The sequence below is a fragment of the Olea europaea genome, chromosome 11 (genome assembly GCF_002742605.1).
Source record: "Olea europaea var. sylvestris chromosome 11, O_europaea_v1, whole genome shotgun sequence".
Taxonomy (NCBI): Eukaryota; Viridiplantae; Streptophyta; class Magnoliopsida; order Lamiales; family Oleaceae; genus Olea; species Olea europaea.
Genome location: NC_036247.1, coordinates 35127542 through 35148835, shown reverse-complemented (window position 1 = coordinate 35148835; position 21294 = coordinate 35127542). Strand labels below are relative to the sequence as shown.

The window sequence follows — 21294 nt, the reverse complement described above, 5'->3', positions numbered from 1 at the left end:
AAATAATAAACACAATGATTTTTTCGGCCGAAGCCCCAGAGGTTCAGCACAAGTGCCTAATCCCCTGTTGAGCATCCACTATAAATGGATTCAGCTCGGTTGCACTATAAGGCCCTCAAAATCAGACAATAAGTATACAATGTTTCAGAATATTACAATATACAAGTCACAAAGACTTATCTCATAAGAATTCACCAAGGTAGACCACGGTTCACAAAGAAACCACGCACAGATCACTCAGACAACTAAGTCACAGGAACTGCCATCCAAGAATCACATGACTTCACAAGTCATTATACAATATATAAGCTATTCCACACAGAAAATACAAGAAATCACCAAGATTTCATCAAACCCGACTGCACATCACATGAAACCACTCAGGTTTCCATGAACTCAACACAACAGTTCACTAGGTTGGAGATCTATAATATATTATGGATTAACTCAAGAAAGAGTTCTGAAAATCACTCAAGAATGGAGCCAAAATGAGAGATTCATCGAGAGAGAAAGAGAGGCGACTCCAAAACCCTCGAACTCAAGAAGCCGAATAGAGTAGAATGAAAAGACCAACAGCTACCCAAATCATTTAGGGTTAAATGCATAGAATCAGATCCAACAGCCAAGAGATCAGCACGTGTCACAATCCAGTTAACTCCTTCCATTAGTAAAGTGTCACTTTACAAAACACGCTTTTAGTTAAAATTGTGGAAGCACAATTTAAATCAAAGGTGATCAGCAGTTCAACTCCCAACAGGAACTTCCGTCATACAATCCATGTCTTCCCACATATCGATCCCCAGTTGGCTAGGGAGCTAAAATGGGATTGTGAATGTTACTAATTGGCTCAACTGACCATTCAACAATGCTACTAAGAATTTGTGTTTGCTTAATTAATCCCCAGCGCACTTTTGACTATTTTTAAGCATTTATAATATGCACAGTAAGTTCAAGACTTTCAACTACTCGGAGGGAATGATGCAGTACAAGACAATTCTTCTTATATAAGTGACCTCATTTCTAAGTTTCTTTGATAAGAAACAGAATAATATTGTTCAAATAAATCAAAGATGTATAAAATTTCTTCTTGTGGTAAGAAATTCCCACATCTTTCAACTTGTTCTTGGCAATCAATGTGTTTTGTTATCAGTTGTTTTTACCGCGATCTTCTTCATCTCATTAACCCATTTTTGATCCAGCTTTTTTATTTCAACTTCCTATCCTTTCTAGGATTTTGGGTTCTTAAGATTTTAAAGCCAAGAAGCGAGTTTAGGCCTAGGAACATAGATTTATTTTTCACGTCAGTGTCTTCCACCACAGTCTCAAGCATGTCCACAGTCGAAATGGAGGTTCTCTAACGCGCAATTAATTGTTATGACCATCTTGATGTTCGTAGGGGGTGAAATTTTCACTTCCATGGTTGGACTTCATTTGAAGAGGTCCAAGATTATTACATGGAACTCCGAAGAAAAAGGTTCTTCTGTTGATCCCACTGATTCTGCTGATCAAATTCAGTTGACTATAGAGCAGGTCCCCAAATATAGAGCACCGCGGTTGGAGACTCAAAACAATGTCTCATCACCATATTGTAATGCAATTCTCCACTACAATTCGATCAAATTTTTGAGCTTCGTAGTTTTAGGCTATTTTCTGGTAATTCAAATATTAGGTGTTGCATCTGTTTTAGTTTATCTAGCCCTTTTTTCAAGTACAAAAGATGTACTAAGAAACAGGGGTATTAAGGCATTAACTTTTTCTGTCTTTACAATAGTTTCAACCTTTGCTAGTTGTGGTTTTGTGCCAACAAATGAAAACATGATAGTTTTTAGCAAGAATTCAGGTCTTTTGTGGATTCTCATTCCCCAAGTCCTTCTTGGGAACACATTATTTCCATCGTGTTTGAGATTTTTTATATGGGTTTTGGGAAAGAAAATAAAAAAGGCCGAGGCCAAATACCTGTTGAAGAATACAACAGAAGTTGGGTACCTCCACTTGCTTCCTAGCCTGCATTCATCGCTCCTAGTAGCCACGGTGTTAGGGTTTATTCTCGCTGGGTTCGTACTATTCTGCTCTCTGGAGTGGAATTCAGAAGGCTTGGGTAGACTCAATACTTATCAGAAAGTCGTCAGCGTTCTCTTCGAAACAGTTAATGCAAGGCATAGCGGCGAAACTATTGTCGATCTCTCAACAGTTGCACCAGCCATCTTGGTGTTCTTCGTTGTTATGATGTTAGTCTCTCTCTCTCTCTCTCTCTCTCTCTCTCTCTCTCTCTCTCTCGTTGTTTCACACACGCATGTGCAAACATTTTATTTGTTCTATATCTTGATGACAAGTAAAACATACAATAGATGCAAGGATGCAACATATAAAGAAAAACTAAATTATGTAGTTAAAGCCATGTTCATGCATGAAACTGGGAAGTTCATAGTTAACACACATTTAAAATGAATTAAACATCATCAAAAATTCGACTTTAGCAAAGGATAGCAGAACCACACAAGTTCTAAGAAATTGTTAATTGATCTGATTTCTTCTTCAACTAGTCCGTGCAAGTAATTTTTTAATCAGAGAAAGCTTTTCAATATCTCTGCTAAACGGGCCTTCAATACACTTGACATGTTCAATTATGCATAATTAGTATGTTTCTTAGAGAATTTTAAAGGGAAAAAAAATAATGTAAAAGTCTTCGTGCTCCGTTTAGAGTAGGGTAGTAATACTAAAAATGAACAACAAATAATACAATTAGGATAAAAGTATGCTCGGAAAAAATGTCACTACAACGAGCTTATACAAATAGTGACTTAATCTTTGTGGACTAATTGACAGGTACCTTCCACCATATACATCATTTCTACCCGTTAATGGGGATGAACTTCGCCCTCGTAAGTTTGAAGGGACGAAGAGAACAAGAAAAAGGATTGCAAAAAATCTTATATTTTCACAGCTTTCTTATCTCTTCATCTTTATTATTCTCATATGCGTTACAGAAAGAAAAAGCATAAAAGAGGATCCCATCAACTTCAGTGTGCTCAATATCGTAATCGAAGTTGTAAGGTAAAATTCTGCTTCTCGATTTTTAAGACATACAATGATTAATCATAGAATTTGTTCTCCCTCCTCAAATTCGACCATTATTGACAGACAGAGTAAAATCAAACCATTACAAGGGTAAGAAAGGACACCCACCATGATCAGGGCCGGTCCTGTGATTGTCAGGGCCCGAGGCAAAGTCTAAAAATTGGACCCCCCTTCCCAAAATCAATATAAATGCAATGGATAAATGATATATATATATATATATATATATATATATATATATATATAGTTGGGTAATTGGATTAAGGCTAAGGGCATTGAATTGGATTTGGGTTTGAAGTTGTGGGCTGTATTTCTGAATCATTGGATCTGATTCAAGTTTAACTATAAAAGGGGGGAGAAGAAAAACAAATAAAAATTCTGGGCCCAGAGTGAGGCCCCTCTAGATGTTGGGCCTGAGGCATAGGCCTCATTTGCCTAGCTCCAGGACCGGGCCTGACCATGATTATATCTTACCTACTAGAGTACAATTTAAATTGCTCGAATTGATAGCTTATCAGTCATCTTTCCATTATTGACACGACACCAATAGTTACAAAAAGAAGTCCTTTTTTCTTGAGAAAAAACGTGTTATTCATATAAAATGCAATGACTAGGCCTCCATCGGGTAACCAATTTATAAACTTGTTATCAGGTGATAATTAAATTTCAAGGAGTATTCCGAGATATGATTATTGATTAATTTACTATGCTTATATGAGTTATCTGACACAAAAATATCAACCAATGACACAGTATTGCTAAATAAATAATTTATGTGTACGGGCCTAAGAATTACGAGAAAGAAAAAATACTAAAATTATAATATGATGATGGCAGAAGCTGCAAAATTGAGTCAATTTGATTCTTTATTAACTTGTGATTTTGCATTGCAGTGCTTATGGAAATGTAGGCTTCACGACAGGCTATAGCTGTGAGCGTCAGCTACGGCCTGAACCTAATTGCATGAACAAATGGTATGGATTCTCCGGAAAATGGAGTGATGAGGGTAAAATAATTCTCATACTTGTCATGTTTTTTGGAAGACTGAAAAAATTCAATATGAATGGCGGTAAGGCATGGAAGCTCTTGTAAGAGAAATGTATGTCGTTCACAAATCCTCCAATGGAGTGAAATTCTGTACATATAGGCCAAAATATGAGTGTTAGTAACTTGAATCTATTGCACTTGTTGACACGTTTTTGGTGGTTATAATGTCGTTTATATGTCTAATGCACTCTTTCTCCCTTAAACTATTTAAGATATTAATTAAGTCAACGCCAAAAACAGGTTGACTCGCTCACACACTATATTCCACTAGTAGACAAATGAATCATAGTTATGGAAAACAATAATGTAACACACATTTTCAAATTTATCTCTAATCTTTAGTCTTAAAATAGTTGTATTTGTGAATGTAGATTATGGAAGAATGTTTTTCATCGTTCAAGATTTAAAGAAAAAAAAATGTTCATTATGATACTACTCCTCTTGAATAAATTTGAAAATCCTACAAATGATAAAATAATTGAATAACTAAACTTGCATCGCCATGTTACTACGTATCGTCATCATCCCCTACAAAACAACTTTAAAAACCCTAACTATTTCCTTGAATGCGATTTCACTTATTTTCTAATCAAATTAACAAGCAATCTAGTACAAAGAAAAAAAAAATTGCGCCAGCTAGATGGTGTTCGACTCAATCTTGACTACAATGCCAAGGGATGAAGCTCAATGAAGTTTGTGGCTATATTGAATGAACTTATTGATGATGGATTGAATAAACAAATATTTCCTCTAATTCTCTCCCTCCATCTTGGCTCCTCTCTCAGCTTTCTTCCCCTCTCCTTCCCCTTCTCCTACAATTATCTGGTTCTTATTACTATGATCAATTTGGACCTAGACATGATATTTATTTTCACTAATGTACATATGATGCTCAGACTTTGGCGTATCTAGATTCTGAAGTTAGTGAAGAGTAGCTTGTCCAAGATTGACTCCTTTTTGAGAATGGCATCACTTGTATCATAATGAAGCAAATTGCCACAATGTGGTTGGTTGAAATTTTCTTTCTTTTATCTCGACTGGCACTTTACAAGTCATCTAACTAACTTGCCACTGATACGTCAATTTTGCATTTAAATACACGTATAATAAAACGTCAGCATTAATTATAGAAAATGTTAGCCATGTTAGTTGTTACACAGTACAATATCCATTCATCTTGTAATGTGGATCGAATAGTAAAAGATTCTATGAATGTTTCGAAAACTAATAGTTTTGGATTATAAGTGATAAAAATAGGTGAAAAGGACTGAACATGAATAAGTTCAATCACAAGCTATTTATAAAATTCCATTATAAAGACCCCTATCCTCAGCTGTTTGTCAAATTCATTGTAAGTAAGATAAGACAATAAATCTTGCATAAATCAACGTGACCTTAAAATCCACAATGAGAAAAAGAGACCATAATGAAAAGTAATCGCAATAACAAATCTCTGCTCCTCTAATAAACGAGATGTTTTCCAAACACCAAAATTAATTCACCTTCAAGGACAATAAATAAGTAATACAAGGAAACGAGATGCCTTGGTAAACATAAAGTTTCCACAAGCGATGCTCCACCTTAAAAAAAAAAAAAAAAAAAAAAACACACACACACACACAAAATCTCACTACATATGTTAGTTATAGAGCTCCTTCAAGATCCTGCACCCTCTTACTATTCCAAAAAAAAAAAAAAAGGAACAGAGGTGAAGTACAGTTCACGTCATAAAAACAAGAAACCAAGCCAGAGCGGAGGTGGTTGTAGGGAGCGTATGGAAGGCAGGAGGTGGTCAAACACTTACGTGCAATATATTCCAATGGATTTCAGTCCACCTGTTCCAATACTATGCCGGGCCGGGACTACAAGATGCATAATGTTAATTCTCTATCTATAATTGGTTATTCCTTAGACAAAATTAAAGTAATGGAATTGTAATTAAAGTCAAAAATTAAATGGGTTGGTAGTATAGGTCTTGAAAGATTCAAAGAGCTCAAATATGTCCAAAAATATCACATATATCAATGAGATGCGATTAGAAACCAAATGAGCGTCAAAGTATCACATAAGTCATGTTCTACATTCTCAGTTACAAGTTGCGATGTATTTTTCACATAGAAAATATTCGGATTTGAAACATGCAATTTCTAGAAGAGTTGTAGTCTTTTAATTAGTTTTTCAACATACTTTGAATCATCTCAATTTGATATCAGAAGAGTAAGATATGATGAAATTACTGACAATTGATCAGAGAGAGCTTGCTAACCGCCTTCTAGACACTGGAGCCCAAAGTTGCTGAAAAGTGTGGGTGCAAAATTGAAGAATCTTTGATGATTTACTTGTTGCCTATTATTGTGTTCATTTCACATATTTGGCTCTAAATAGCTTCCAACACATAAGCTCAACATGACCAAGTGCAATAGAATTCCAACCCATTTCACTCGTGTTGTTGCGACCTATAAAAAGGCTCCTGAATAAGAGAATATTAGTGAGTTAGCGGAAATACTCAACCCTTTTCCCTTTCTCGCAATGCACTCCCACCCCATAAACAAAAGGAAACAATTAAAAAGAACCACAAGAATAACATACACAATAGAAAATTTTGATGCATAATAAAGTTGAAGTTGTTCTACTTACAGATATAAGCAATCTATCACATGGACTCTGCTAAGTCATTAAGTACAAATAATATTGTAGACTTTTCATCCAAGGATGAAGATACAGGATGAGTCCAATGCAATGCATTTGGTAAATAAAATTTGAAATTAGAAAACTCTTGAAGTAAAGCTTTCCCGACAACTTATTAGTAATAAATAACAAATTCAGTATTTGGGTATTAAACTGCACCTGACACTCAATGAATAATGCTGCCTAGCCAAGGTGGTTGACAGAGGATTGGGTGAAATGATGGGGTGGCAACAATTGATTGTTTTTTTTTTTTTTCAAACTATTTAATCAAGTGTTGATACGTGTCCCTAGAATTTTAAACACGTTATTGAGTCTGTCACTGTAGCAAGACGGATGCTCAATACCAAAAGTCATGCAAAAATCAATAAATTCCCGAATCTCAAAATAAAAACTAAAAAGGAAAAAAGAAGCAATTTGAATTTCTGCACCATAATGAAAAGAAAGACGCTCAATAAGATTACAATAGCAAGAATTTCAGTGAAAATCAATCTGGGGAGCAACAAAATATGCCAAAATGCATTGTAGTTAAACAAAAAGTATTTCTTCAGGCCCCGAAATTAACAGAGTCTGATAGTCACAATGAACTAGAGTGCATACTTGTTGGATTTTATGCGCAAAATTAAAGAGATGAAAAACGGAAATCAAGACAAGAATTTTACGTGGTTCGGCGATGTGCCTACGTCCACAAGAGCGAAGCGGAGATTTCTTTATTCAATTATGAAAAATAGGGTTACAACATATTATTTATATTAACCCTAACCTGAGCTCATAAAAGACTTTAAGGCCCGTACAGAAAATACCCCTGTACCGTACCGCGTGGGTGTTGCTCCCGCACCCCCAACCCATTCAGCGTCCCTAACTACCAGACAGTGAATTAAACCCGTGCAAAGCTGATGCCGTCGCTACGCTCTGCACCGGCATCGGCCCATTTGATCCAGGGCCTGTGTTCTACTCTATATGAGTCACATGCACAACAATCTCCACCTTGGCGAATATTCACCCCTTAGGAGAAAAAACATAACCTAGAAAAAACTACACCATCTAAGACCAATGGGTTGGGACACATCCTCTCTAACAGTTAGAGATGTTAATCAAGTTCAAGCAATGCTTGAACTTATCCATTGTAATTGGCTTTGTCATCATGTCTGCTGCATTCTTTGTGGTATGCACCTTCTCTAACAACAGCTCTCCTGAAGTAACCAACTCTCTTATCTTATGAAATCTCACATCAATGTGCTTGGTTCTTGCATGATAAATTTGATTCTTAGCTAAGAAGATGGCGCTCTGACTATCACAGTACAACTTCATTCCATCTTGCTTGATTCCAAGTTCCCTGACAAGCCCTTACAACCACAATAATTCCTTGGCTACCTCAGTTGCCGCCATGTACTCTGCTTCAGTTGTAGATAATGCCACAAGTGATTGCACCATTGACCTCCAACCTATGGGCCCACCTGCGAGTGTGAAAACATAACCTGTATGGGACCTTCTGTCATCTAAGTCTCCTGCATAATCTACATCTACATATCCTTGAACTGAAATATCACCACGTTGTCTCTCAAACATGATCCCGCACTCCATTGTACCTTTCAAGTACTTGAAAATCCACTTTACAGCTCTCCAATGCTCTCTACCAGGATTAGCCATATACTTACTAACCACACTGACTACATGTGCTAAATCTGGTCTGGTACACACTATTGCATACATCAAACATCCAACTGCGCTGGCATAAGGTACTTTTGACATCTCTGCAACATCTTCTTCACTCTTTGGGCACTGATTATTAGACAATCTGAAGTGATTTGCAAGTGGTGTGGCAACTGATTTTGCATCTGACGTGCTAAACCTCTCTAACACTTTCTTCAAATAGTTTTTCTGAGACACCCATAATTTTCTGATTTTTCTATCTTTGTTGATCTCCATGCCAAGAATTTTCTTAGCCGGTCCCAAATCTTTCATATCAAACTTACTGCTCAACAAAGATTTCAATTTGTCTACCTCATCCATGTTCTTGGCAGCAATTAACATGTCATCCACATACAACATCAAGAAAATATATGAGTTATCCTCAAGAAACTCTGTAGTATACGCAACAATCATACTCACAACGACTGTGGCCAATCTGAATCATATGAGAGTCAAACTTCTTGTACCATTGCCATGGAGATTGCTTAAGCCCGTATAAAGACTTCTTCAGTTTACACACAAGATTCTCTGTTCCTGGTTCCATAAACCCTTCTGGCTGCTTCATGAAAATCGGTTCCTCCAAATCACCATGAAGGAAAGCAGTCTTCACATCTAGCTGCTCTAACTCCAAATCAAAATTAGCTACCATTGCCAAAACAATCCTGATGGAAGTGTGTCTGACGACTGGAGAGAAAATTTCATCATAATCTACTCCCTCCCTCTGTGAGTATCCCTTTACTACTAATCGAGCCTTGTATCTTTCTCCTTCCTTTTCTGACATTGCTTCTTTCTTTCTATACACCCACTTACACCCTATCTGTTTCTTCCCCTCTGGAAGCTCCACAAAATCCTAAGTATCATTTTTATGCAGTGACTCAATTTCTTCCGTCATAGCCTCTATCCATTTACCTTTCTCCTGACTACCAATGGCATCCTGAAAAGTTATAGGATCGCTATTGCTGGTAATGAGTGCATAAGAAATCGAATCCTCAAATCCATACTTTGCTGGTGGTTTGGTAGTGCGACGTGGTCTATCTAAGGCAACACTATGATACTGCTCCACCTCTGACCCAGAACTATCTGCTCCCTGAGCATTAATTTCTTTATTTACATTGTCTAGCTCTACTTGCACCACTTGGCTCTTACCTCTGCCCTCGTCTAAATTTAGCTTCTCTTTATCTGTAGAAGCTTTAAGCATGAATGCTTCATCAAATACTGCATCCCTACTTATCACCATCTTCCTTGCTTCTGGATCCCAAAACTTGTATCCCTTTACACCTTTAACATAGCCCAGAAAAATACATTTTCTTAATTTCGGATCAAGTTTGGATCGCTGATCACTAGATACATGCACATACGCCGGACAACTAAATACTCTCAATTCAGAATAATTAACTTCATTTCCTGTCCAAACTTCCTCTGCAACTTTCCCATCTAGTGCTGCTCGTGGTGATCTGTTTATGACATAACATGCCATGTTCACTGCTTCTGCCCAAAAACTCTTCGAGAGCCCTGCATTCAGCCTCAAAAATCTTGCCCGTTCTGCAATTGTTCTGTTCATCCTTTCCGCAACACCATTCTGTTGCGGTGTCTTGCGAACTGTATAGTGCCGCTGAATACCATGCTTCTCACAAAATCTCAGAAACTGTGAATCTGTATACTCTGTACCGTTATCTGTCCTCAGATACTTAATTTTTCTGCCCATCTGGTTCTCTACTTCTGCTTTCCATAATTTGAACTTGGCAAAGGTTTCAGACTTGTGCTTCATGAAATATACCTAAACTTTTCTAGAGAAATCATCAATGAAAGTAATAAAATACTGAGATCCACCTTTGGACAACTCCCTAACTGGTCCCCAAACATCTGAGTGCACGTAATCAAGAATTCCCTCTGTCTTGTGCTTTCCCATCTTGAACTGTACTCTGGACTGTTTTCCAAGTACACAAAACTTGCAGAAATTCAGCTTGCATGATTTTACCCCCTTCAATAAATTCCTCTTGTGAAGTTCAACCATGCTACGTTCTCCTATATGCCCCAGTCGCATATGCCATAGAAGAGTGTCATCTGACTCAGATTCTACTGTAGCAACTCCATCTACAATTGTATCCCCAAGTAGTTTGTAGATATTCCCTACTAATTTCTGACCCTTCATCACAATCATAGCCCCTTTCTTCACTGTTAGAGCCCCACACTCTGACTTATAAGAGTAACCATTTCTGTCTAAAGTGCCTAAAGAAATTAGATTCTTTTTCAACTCAGGTACATCCCTAACATTTTCCAAGGTCCTTATCACACCATCGAACATTTTAAATTTTATAGGCCCCATTCCAATGACCTTACATGATGCATCATTACCCATCAGAACAGATCCAAAATTTTCAGATCGATATGAATGAAACCAATCCCGGTGAGGACACATGTGATATGAACAGGCTGAATCAAGTACCCAATAGTCATTTAATTTTACAGAATTACCTACAGAGACTGATAACATATCTCCATCTCCAGAATCCAAGTTTCCTTCTGCAACACTAGCTGAGTTTGAGGACCCATCACCTTTCTTTTCATCATTCTGCTTTTTATTAAGACAGTCTCTCTTAAAGTGGCCCATCTGATGGCATTTGTAGCACTTTATGTTTTTCTTATTTTGATTTCTAGATTTTGATCTTGTGTTCCCTCTAAAAGAAACACCTCTGTCCTTCCTTCTCCCACGATCCTGGTAGCCCTTTACGATCAACCCTTCACCCTGTGAAGTTTCACAAGTACGCAGTTTTCACTAGTTGTAGGCTAACAGGGCTGATGTGACTTCCTCCAATTTAAGAGTCTCTTTACCCCACGTCAACGTGGTCACCAGATGGTCGTACGAAGGAGGCAGTGAACACAACAAAATCATTGCCTTGTCTTCATCATCAAACTTGATTTCAAGTCGCAATAGATCGCTGATGATTTGATTGAACACATTGGTGTGTTGAATCAGATCCGTACCCTCCAACATCTTCAGCCCGTACAGCTGTTGCTTTAGATGTAGCTTGTTCGTGAGAGACTTCGACATATAATGACTCTCCAATTTCTCCCAAACCTCCGTCGGAGACTCAACATCCATTACGTGATACATGATTTCGTCCGCCAAACAAAGTCGAATTGTACCAACTGCTCGCGCCTCGAGCTCTTCCCAATCGGCATCTGACAGACCCTCTGGTCTCTTCCTAGATAGTGCCTTCATCATCCCTTACTGTGCTAACAAATCCTTCACCCTTCGCTGCCATAATCCGAAGTTCCCAAATCCGTCAAACTTCATCACATCAAATTTTGCAATCGAAGAACTTGCCATGTGAACCTGGCTCTGATACCAGTTGTTGGATTTTATGCGCAAAATTAAAGAGATGAAAAACGAAAATCAAGACAAGAATTTTACATGATTCGGCGATGTGCCTACGTCCACGAGAGCGAAGCGGAGATTTCTTTATTCAATTATGAAAAATAGGGTTACAACATATTATTTATATTAACCCTAACCTGGGCCCATAAAAGATTTTAAGGCCCGTACAGAAAATACCCATGTACCGTACTACGGGGACAATACCAGACAGTGAATTAAACCCGCGCAAGGCCGATGCCGTCACTCTGCTCCATTCCGTTCGATGCACTCCGCTCCTCTCACTCCACTCCGCGCCGGCATCGGCCTATTTGATCCAGGGCCTGTGTTCCACTCTATATGAGCCACATGCACAACAATACTTTAATCATGTACATCATAGGACATAGTAATGAGAACAAGAGAGTATTTAGGGTGGCAACATTAAAGTTCCCAAGGGACAGGGATTTCCATATTTCTGAAGTCGAAAAGGATAACTTATAGAACCCAATAGAATAAGAAGTTTGGAATAAAAAACTGACTTGTATGTGAAATTATAAAGTTGTATACAGTCAATAACTCCATTAATGGGTAAAAAGTTCAAACATCTTGCAAAGCCTAATCTGTTATGTTTGTATTTATACACGTTATACCCAGAGATTTCAGTGGAGTTGCGGCAATAGCAAGCAAGCCTTTGTTGTGGATGAACTCTGAATCTAATGATAGATTTTCTAGCATTTGCAATGAAATCCCACAGCTCTAGTGAGACATCAGTATTCTCTGGATAGGCTGCAATGGTAAGTGATTCAAAGTTCTCCCACTACCAAGTGCTTGATGAACCTATCCAGTATTAGTCCAATCTTTGCAGAAAAATAAATACAAAGCCTCAGTCGAATACAATATTTTCCAACAGCTGCAAGACGCCAAGACCTTTATCTCCAACATAGTAGTCCTTTAAGAAGAGGATGTGACAAAAACTTGCATAGTCATAGCGAAACAACAATCATAAGTTAATCAGATAACCTTTATAAATGATCAATAAATGATTAAAATTTTGAAAGAATCAAATAAACGGCTAAGACTATGTTGGTAGACGAGTGGAACGAAAAGAGGGATGGAACTTTCCAACTACAGTTAGAAGAAAATTATTTTCCATCTTGATTGATATGGATGAGGTAAGATAAGATGGAAACAATCTTTTTCTGCTTTCTTTCAGTGAATGTTGTTAAAAAAAATCAACATATCTCAGTTAAATTAAAGAAAAACAAAATCGTTTTCCACCCACTTCCTATCCTTTAAAGCCTTCCCCTGTAGTCAAACAAAGGGAAGCCAATTCCCCAGGAGCTTTCCACTCCATGTCCCACTCCATGCAACTTCTTTCATGCCATAGCCTAAGTAAATATGCAAATTGATTCTAGATCGCTACTCAACAGCTATAAGCCAAGGCGCAAGTCCAAGTACAAAAGCCAGTTTCATCATTCAAATTCACATAGAATGCACTGATCTAGAGAGAGCACGTAATTGTTTCAATAAAAACTAGAGTACTGCTCGAACATGGCAGTACTAGAAATTTCTGTGCGATTACTTATAAATTCAGAGATCTCGGGGTGAGAATATGGTTCTCTTAACTCTATTAAACTTAAGTGCTATTTGTGTAATTCACATGGATTGTGCTTGTCTAGTTTTATTATGGACCATTAGATGGGATCGACGGTCGGGATTTAATCTATCTGAGATATTTTTTGTTGCCTTGTCTTGGGGGAGATGTTTTGACTTGATAGTTACCACAAAAGGAGCTCCCCCCACGTTTTTGGCAGACAGGTCTTTTTCTCTCTTCTCGGTCAATCACTCTCTCCATTTTTGCACCTTCTTCTTGGTAGAAGGTTGAGGGTCCGTTGGTGGTCGTTTCTAGTGAGGTTCTTTGTCGGTTTCTCTCTCTCTGTCTCTCTCTTTGGAAGGTGATTTACATGACATGGGAGCTGTTCCTGAGCCTATAAATCAGCCATAAGGAAGAGGAAAAGGGGTCGTCCACTTCCGGTCGAAATTGGGTTGTATTGTTCCATTTTATATTCCTTGATTTTTGCCTTGAAATCGATTATTGATTGATGTTTATTGTTTGATTGAACTCCAAGGATCCCAACAAACTGGTATCAGAGCAAGGAAGAATGAAATCTGTCCAAAAATCGATCAAAACCTCCAAGGAAATCGCGATTCCCATTTTTGGCCGAATCTGAAACTTCAAATTCCGGCCAAACTACTGATTTTTTGGCGAAACTGGCCCTGGACCCATGACCAGCAGACCAAGGCACTCCCTGTGGTAGGGGCGCGTGACCAGAGCGATGACCGCGATCGGTGGCGCTTGAACTCCGGTGACGGCGCGTGGCTGGACATTCCGGCCAGTTTTTTTCCTGCAGTTTACTTATTTCGATGTCCTGAACACACTGATGTCGTTTGTTTTCTATTTCAGGTCTTACAGAAAAAGTTGAACGATTTTGTCCCTGGCTTGACGCCTACAGCAATTCGGTTCAGAAACTTGGTGGTATATTTACTGTTTTTCAACAGTAGTTTGGTAAGATTATTCCAAACTCTCCGTTAGGTTAGGTTTGGTATCCTTACCGATTTATGCATGATTATTGCTTGGTTGCCTATTTGTGAATTCCGTTGATTGAATTCTTGTGATTAATTTGTAACCTAGAAGCATATTGACTTGCATTATGTACCTGTGTTTCGTGAACGAATTATGTGATTGTTGTGCTTCATTTCTAAAATTGTTTTTAAACTCGGTATTCATATTTTTATATTGATCATCTGGAAAAGAATTTTTTCAAATCCTTTTCTATTTCGTCCACGAGTACAGGCCACTCTTTTACAGAATCTATAATGGGTTCAAGGGTCGAATTATAGCAATTCGATGGAAGGGGAGATTACTCGATATGAAAACAGAAAATGAGGGCCATTTTAGTCCCACAGAGAGTTGCTAAAGGTCTCGATGATCCCGCTACATTTTCTGATGAGTTAAAAGCTAAACCAACTGAAATTGAAGACATGAATGAAATTGCTTAAAGTTCTATAATTTTGCATCTATCTGACAACATTGTGAGACAAGTTGATAGTGCTAAAATTGCTAGAACTTTGTGGACTGCTTTAGATGCCTTGTTCTTAACTAAAACTTTACCTAACAAAATATACCTGTTGGAAAAGTTGTTTAGTTTTAAGATGGACCTGGTGAAGGATGTCGAGGGGAATTTGAGTGACTTTAGCATAATTGTTAAGAGTCTAGCTCATAATGATAAAAAAATTTGACGATGAGGATTTAGATGTCATATTGCTAAATTCTTTGCCCAAATCTTACAGAGAAATGAAAAATGCCATAAAATATGGTAGGAACACTCTCACTCAAGCTATTGTTTCCGATGCTTTAAAATCAAGAGAACTTGAATTAAAAAGAGACAACAGAACTCATTCTAAGGAAAGAGAGTCTATTTGTTAGGGAAAGACCTAAAAAGAAAGAATTTAACTTGCATAAAAAAAAGGGGAGAGGAAAATCTAAAATGAGATCTAAATCTAAAGATAAAAGCGGTAAGAAATGTTATCGCTGTGGAAAGTTAGGACATTTCAAGAAAGACTGCTTCGACTGGAAAAGGAAACAAAAAGATCCGAACAATTTTGATGTTGATAATGGTGCTATTGTTTCTGAATTTAATAGTTTGCATGTCATGAATGTGTCTGAGGAAGTATTTGACAAAAATTGGATTCTAGACACAGGGTGCACTTTGAGCCCCGGGTGGGGCGCACGAACGATGTCTTCCTCACTCTGAGCTACCGAACATGAAGCTCTCCCGTGAGCCCAAAAAGCGGGAGGGTATGAAGGAGAATGGACTTCCTATATCTCCTAAGACTTCCAAAGAAAGAATAGCAAGTCTTACAAGAGTGCAACTCCTTGTGGGCCGGGGTGAATATTGCAGACCAGCGGATCTGGTGGTCGACAATCGTTCGGACTTGGTAAAGGTTGTCGCGGCACCTGTAGTTGGATGATTGAGACGTGGATATTCTGCTCGTGAGCGTAATGGTATAAGCCACAGATAGAAGTTTCATCACTGGAGTAAAAATGTTGATTAAGCTCCTCTTTTTAGGAAACTTGACATATGTGTCCTGATAGGTATTGGTTCTATAACTATAGAGAGACTGAACCTAGGAAGGTCTACATGGGAGACAATAATTCTCAAAATGTGGTTGGAGTTGGTGACATAGCCATCAGAATGTACGATGGGGCCGTCACGCAACTCAGAAATGTTAGATATGTCCCAAATTTAAAGAGGAACCTCATTTCCTTAGGTTCTCTTGAAGATGAGGGATATACCTTCAAGTCTGGTAACAAGATTTTGAAAATTATGAAGGGTTCTCTCATAGTTATGAAAGGGTCTAAGAGGAATGGACTGTACTATCTTGAGGGTAGAATTGAAATACCAGTTGATTCTAGCCTTCTTACTGTGAGTAAAGACAAAACTAAACTTTGGCATAACAGAATGGGTCACATTGGGTTCAAAGGGCTAAAATCTTTAAGTAATCAAAAATTACTTGGAAAAGATGACATCGAAACTATGGAATTCTGTGAAACTTGTGTCTTAGGTAAGTCCCATAAGGTGAGCTTTGAAGCTAGCTCTCATAGGACCAGCTGACCATTGAACTATGTCCATGCTGATCTATGGGGCCCGGAGAAGCACTCCACATTTGGTGGAAGCAAGTACTTCTTGTCCTTAGTGAATGATTACTCAAGAAAATTTTGGATTTATCCTTTTAAGGCTAAGTCAGAATCTTTTGGGAAATTCAGAGTTTGGTTAAAGTCTATTAAGAATCAGTTAGACAAGAAACTTAAAACATTAAGAACTGATAATGGGCTTGAATTCTGTAATATCGAATTTGACAACTTCTGTAAGCAGAAAGGTATAACAAGACACAAAACTGTTAAATACACACCTGAACAAAATGGGGTCACTGAAAGAATGAACAGGACCATAATGAACAAAGTTAGGTGCATGTTGATTAGCTCTGGCCTTGCGAAAGGTTTTTGGGCTGAAGCTGCAAGTACTGCAGCTTATCTGATTAATAGGTCTCCGTCCAGTAGTATAGGGTTTAAGACCCCACAGGAGTTGTGGACGGGAGAGCCTCTAAATCTAGAACACTTGAGGGTGTTTGAATGTGCTGCATATGCACACCAATCTGAAGGGAAACTTGAGCCAAGAGCTGTCAAGTGTGTGATGTTAGGGTATCCCGAGGGTGTGAAGGGCTATAGGTTATGGGTTTTAGGGGTCCAAGGCATTAAGATTATTAACAACAGGAATGTAGTCTTTAATGAATCTGAGATGCCATGTCTAAAACAGAAAACCAAAGAAACTAACAAATCTGAAACTGAGAAGAGTATTCAGACTAAGATAAAGCTGACTAGGCTAAATTCACCTACACCCGGGAATGACAAAAATGAACCTATACATCATGAAAATGAAAATGAAATTGAAATTGAAACTGAACCCGAAGAGGTGACTGAACTTCAAGATAACATTGAACCAGTTGAAGTTGAACATTTTAATGATTAGCCACCTAATCAAGATTATCAGCTTACTAGGGATCGGGGAAGGAGGCAGATCAGGCCAAATCCTAGATATGACTCCCTAAACTTGACTGATTTTGCCTTGGTTTCAGGTGAAGCCCTTGAACAGATAGAACCTTCTAGTTATGAAGAAGCCGTTAATGGAAAATGTTCTAAAAATTGGCTAAAAGCTATGCAGGAAGAAATGAAATCTTTAATGGAGAATAAAACTTAGAAGTTAGTTAACAAACCTAAGGATCATAGGATAGTTCAATGTAAGTGGATTTACAAATTGAAAGAAGGAAATAATCCTAGTGATCCCCCTAGGTATAAGGCAAGATTAGTGGCGAAAGGGTTCACTCAAAAAGAGGGGGTTGATTACAATGAGATATTCTCTCCTATGATAAAGTACAAAACAATCAGGCTGGTTTTTGCATTGGTTGTTCAATTCAACTGGGAACTGGAACAACTAGATGTCAAGACTGCTTCCTACATGGGGAATTGGAAGAGAATATTTACATGAGTCAGCCTCAAGGTTTTAACGTGAAAGGTAAAATAAACTGTGTATGCAAATTAGAAAGATCTCTATATGGGCTTAAACAAAGCCCTAGACAGTGGTACATAAGTTTCGATACCTATGTACTGAAGATAGGTTTTAAAAGGAGTGAATATGATGCATGCCTGTACTATAATAATAGTAAGGAGGGCTGTGAGGTCTACTTGCTGCTGTATGTAGATGACATGCTTCTAGCAAGCTCAAGTAAGACTGAAATCACTAAGATGAAGAACCTTTTAAAATTAGAATTCGATATGAAAGATTTGGGGAGTGCTAAGAAGATTTTGGGGATGGTTATAAAGAGAGATAGAGCTGAAAATAGACTAGTCATTTCCCAAGAAGCATATCTAAACAAAGTCATAACTAAATTTGGTATGAATGGATCAAAATCTGTGAACGTTCCCTTAACAACTCACATGAATCTTTCTAGTGCACATTCTCCTAAAACTGAGGAGGAATTTAGAGAAATGAGGAACATACCCTACTCTAATGCTATAGGTTCCATTATGTTCTCTATGATAACAACCAGGCCTGACTTAGCCTATGCTATAAGTTTTTTGAGCAAATTTATGTCCAACCCTGGAAAGCCCCATTGGGCAGGTTTGAAATGGTTGTTAAAGTACATTGTTAGTATATTAAATCTGGGTCTAGTGTATGAAAAAAGATCTGAAAAACATACTCTAAAGGGGTATGTAGATTCTGATTTTGCTGGTGACAAGGATAGCAGAAAGTCTACCACAGCTTACTTTTTTACACTTGGTGACAATTGTATAACATGAAAATCACAGCTACAACCTTTATTTACTTTGTCAAGTACTGAGGCAGAGTATGTTGCCATAACTAAGGCGGTTAAGGAATGTACTTGGTTAAAACGAATTTTAAAGGAATTGAACTTCGTGGATGATACACCTGTTATGTTTATTGATAGTCAAAGTGCTTTATCACTTTGTAGGAATCCTGTTTATCATGAAAGAACTAAACATATTGAGGTGAAGTATCATTTTATTCTTGAAAAACTGTCTCAAGGTGAAGTTAATCTTGTTAAAATTCACACTAAAAGGAATCCCTCTGATGTGAGAACAAAAATTCTACCTGCAGGTAAATTTAAATTGTGTTTATCTTTATTACATATTGACACTGGTTAATTTTTCTTGCAGGTAGTGGGCGATGATGATGAACAGTTCTTCCATGTGCAAATTCGCAACCAAGAGAGAGTGTTATGAGAACCAAGGTGAAGAATGGAAGAATATGGTTCTCTTAACTCTATTAGACTTAAGTGCTATTTGGTAATTCACATAGATTGTGCTTGTCTAGTTTTATTATGGACCATTGGATGGGATCGACGGCCCCGATTTAATCTATTTGAGATATTTTTTGTTGCCTTGTCTTGGGGGAGATGTTTTGAATTGATAGTTACCACAAAAGGAGCTCCCCCCACGTTTTTGGCAGACAGGTCTTTTTCTCTCTTCTCGGTTAATCACTCTCTCCATTTTTGCACCTTCTTCTTGGTAAAAGGTTGAGGGTTCGTTGGTGGTGGTTTCTAGTGAGGTTCTTTGCCGATTTCTCTCTCTCTCTCTCTCTCTCTCTCTCTCTCTCTCTCTCTCTCTCTCTCTCTCTCTCTCTCTTTGGAAGGTGATTTGCATGACATGGGAGTAATTCCTGAGCCTATAAATTAGCCATAAGGAAGAGGAGAAAGGGTTGTCCACTTTCGGCCGAAAATTGGGTTGTATTTTTCCATTTTATATTCCTTGATTTTTGCCTTGGAATCGTTTATTGATTGATGTTTATTGTTTGATTGAACTCCAAGGATCCTAACACTCGGTAATTTACAAATACGAAAGGCATAAATTTGTTAGGGACAATTTCGGAGTTCAAGGGGAAAAGAAATGGCAATAGCTTGAAAAGATGTACAAAAAATTGTTGGAAAATGTCGTGGCTTTTTATCATATGTTGGTTCTTTCGTGAAAAACTGAAAACTTGTTTTTCTGTCCCAGTTTTATGAATCCTTCAACTCCACCTATGTTGTTTATAATTGTCGGTCTCAATCCAGAATTAGGGGGAGATGGCTATGATTCAATAGCCTACATAAAAATTTGTGATATCTTATAACACAAATCCTCATACACATTGTGCCATCAACACTAGTGCACCAATAGAGGACAATATCAAGAAAACTAACTTGAAGATTAGATGTGATTTGTGTAGACTTAAGACTCTTATTAATAAGAGTCGCGATCTAAGCAGAATATGTTCAAAGAGAGGAGGCTTAGAAGGGTATGTCTAATTAAGCATGGTGAGTTGGGGTTGCTAATGATCTAATTACCTTTGAAATCTTATGGTAAATGTACACGCAATGAACTGAATGGAGTGACGAAAAGGGATTTACATTATTGATCTCAAGTATTCTTCAAATATAGTTTAGTTTGTTGTTGTTTTATAAATGCTTTAATAGTATTTTCGTTGGACATGGGCTCGTGCTTCACTATTAATTAGACTCCAACAATTGTTGATGGGCTGGACATACTTTTGGGCCTCAAGTTAACCCGGTTCTTAAGACCAAGATTAAAACGTGTTTTTGGTTAACACATTTATGACTTCTCATTGCCATTAATTCTGAACGTTCATCTGATTAAGCCTCAGCCATGGGATCGGTGTGTTTTTGAAGGAATATATATATCTGCCTCTCTCTCTCTCTCTCTGTCTCCACGACGCTTGAGTTGGTCGTCTCTTGAACCTTCTAGGGTTCATCCGTTCTTGAGAGTTTTCATTCTCTCATACTTCATGTATTTCTTCTCTGAAAATCTCTGAGTGTAGATTGTGAGATGTTAATGTGTGCAATCTTTGAGAAAATAGATTGTTAGTTTTGATCTGTAATTTGGAAGAGAGAGGCGAGAGAAAAATTGAAGGGACTTGTGCTCTCTTCAGACATTTGTACTATTCTTGAGAAATTTCTTAGTGGAAACGAGCAATATCTACGTGTAGATGCTCAACGGGTGAGTAGGCTATTAAGCTGAACATCCAGGCCTTCGTGGCAAAAAAATCTCTTGTGTTCATCTTTATTTTTTGCTATTTTGTTTTAAATCTCTCAATATTTGATTCTGAGACCAACAAGTGGTATCAGAGCTGTGGAAAATCGTTTGATTAAGTTTTCTTTTTCGAAAACTGTTTTTGTTGAAACCCTAAGTGTTTTCAATTTTAACTTTTTCTCTCGGTGCTTCTCAAATGCGATTTAGTAAAATAAATGCTTGATTCAATCTTTGATTGAATCTTGAAATACTGAAAGTTTCCTTTGAA

The 21294-nt window shown here is 37.7% G+C and overlaps 1 pseudogene; it reads left to right on the top strand.

Annotated features, from left to right (window-relative positions):
* Positions 1 to 1070: 1070 nt before the first annotated feature.
* LOC111404798 lies at positions 1071 to 4274 on the top strand (annotated as a pseudogene).
* The last annotated feature ends 17020 nt before the right edge of the window (positions 4275 to 21294 follow it).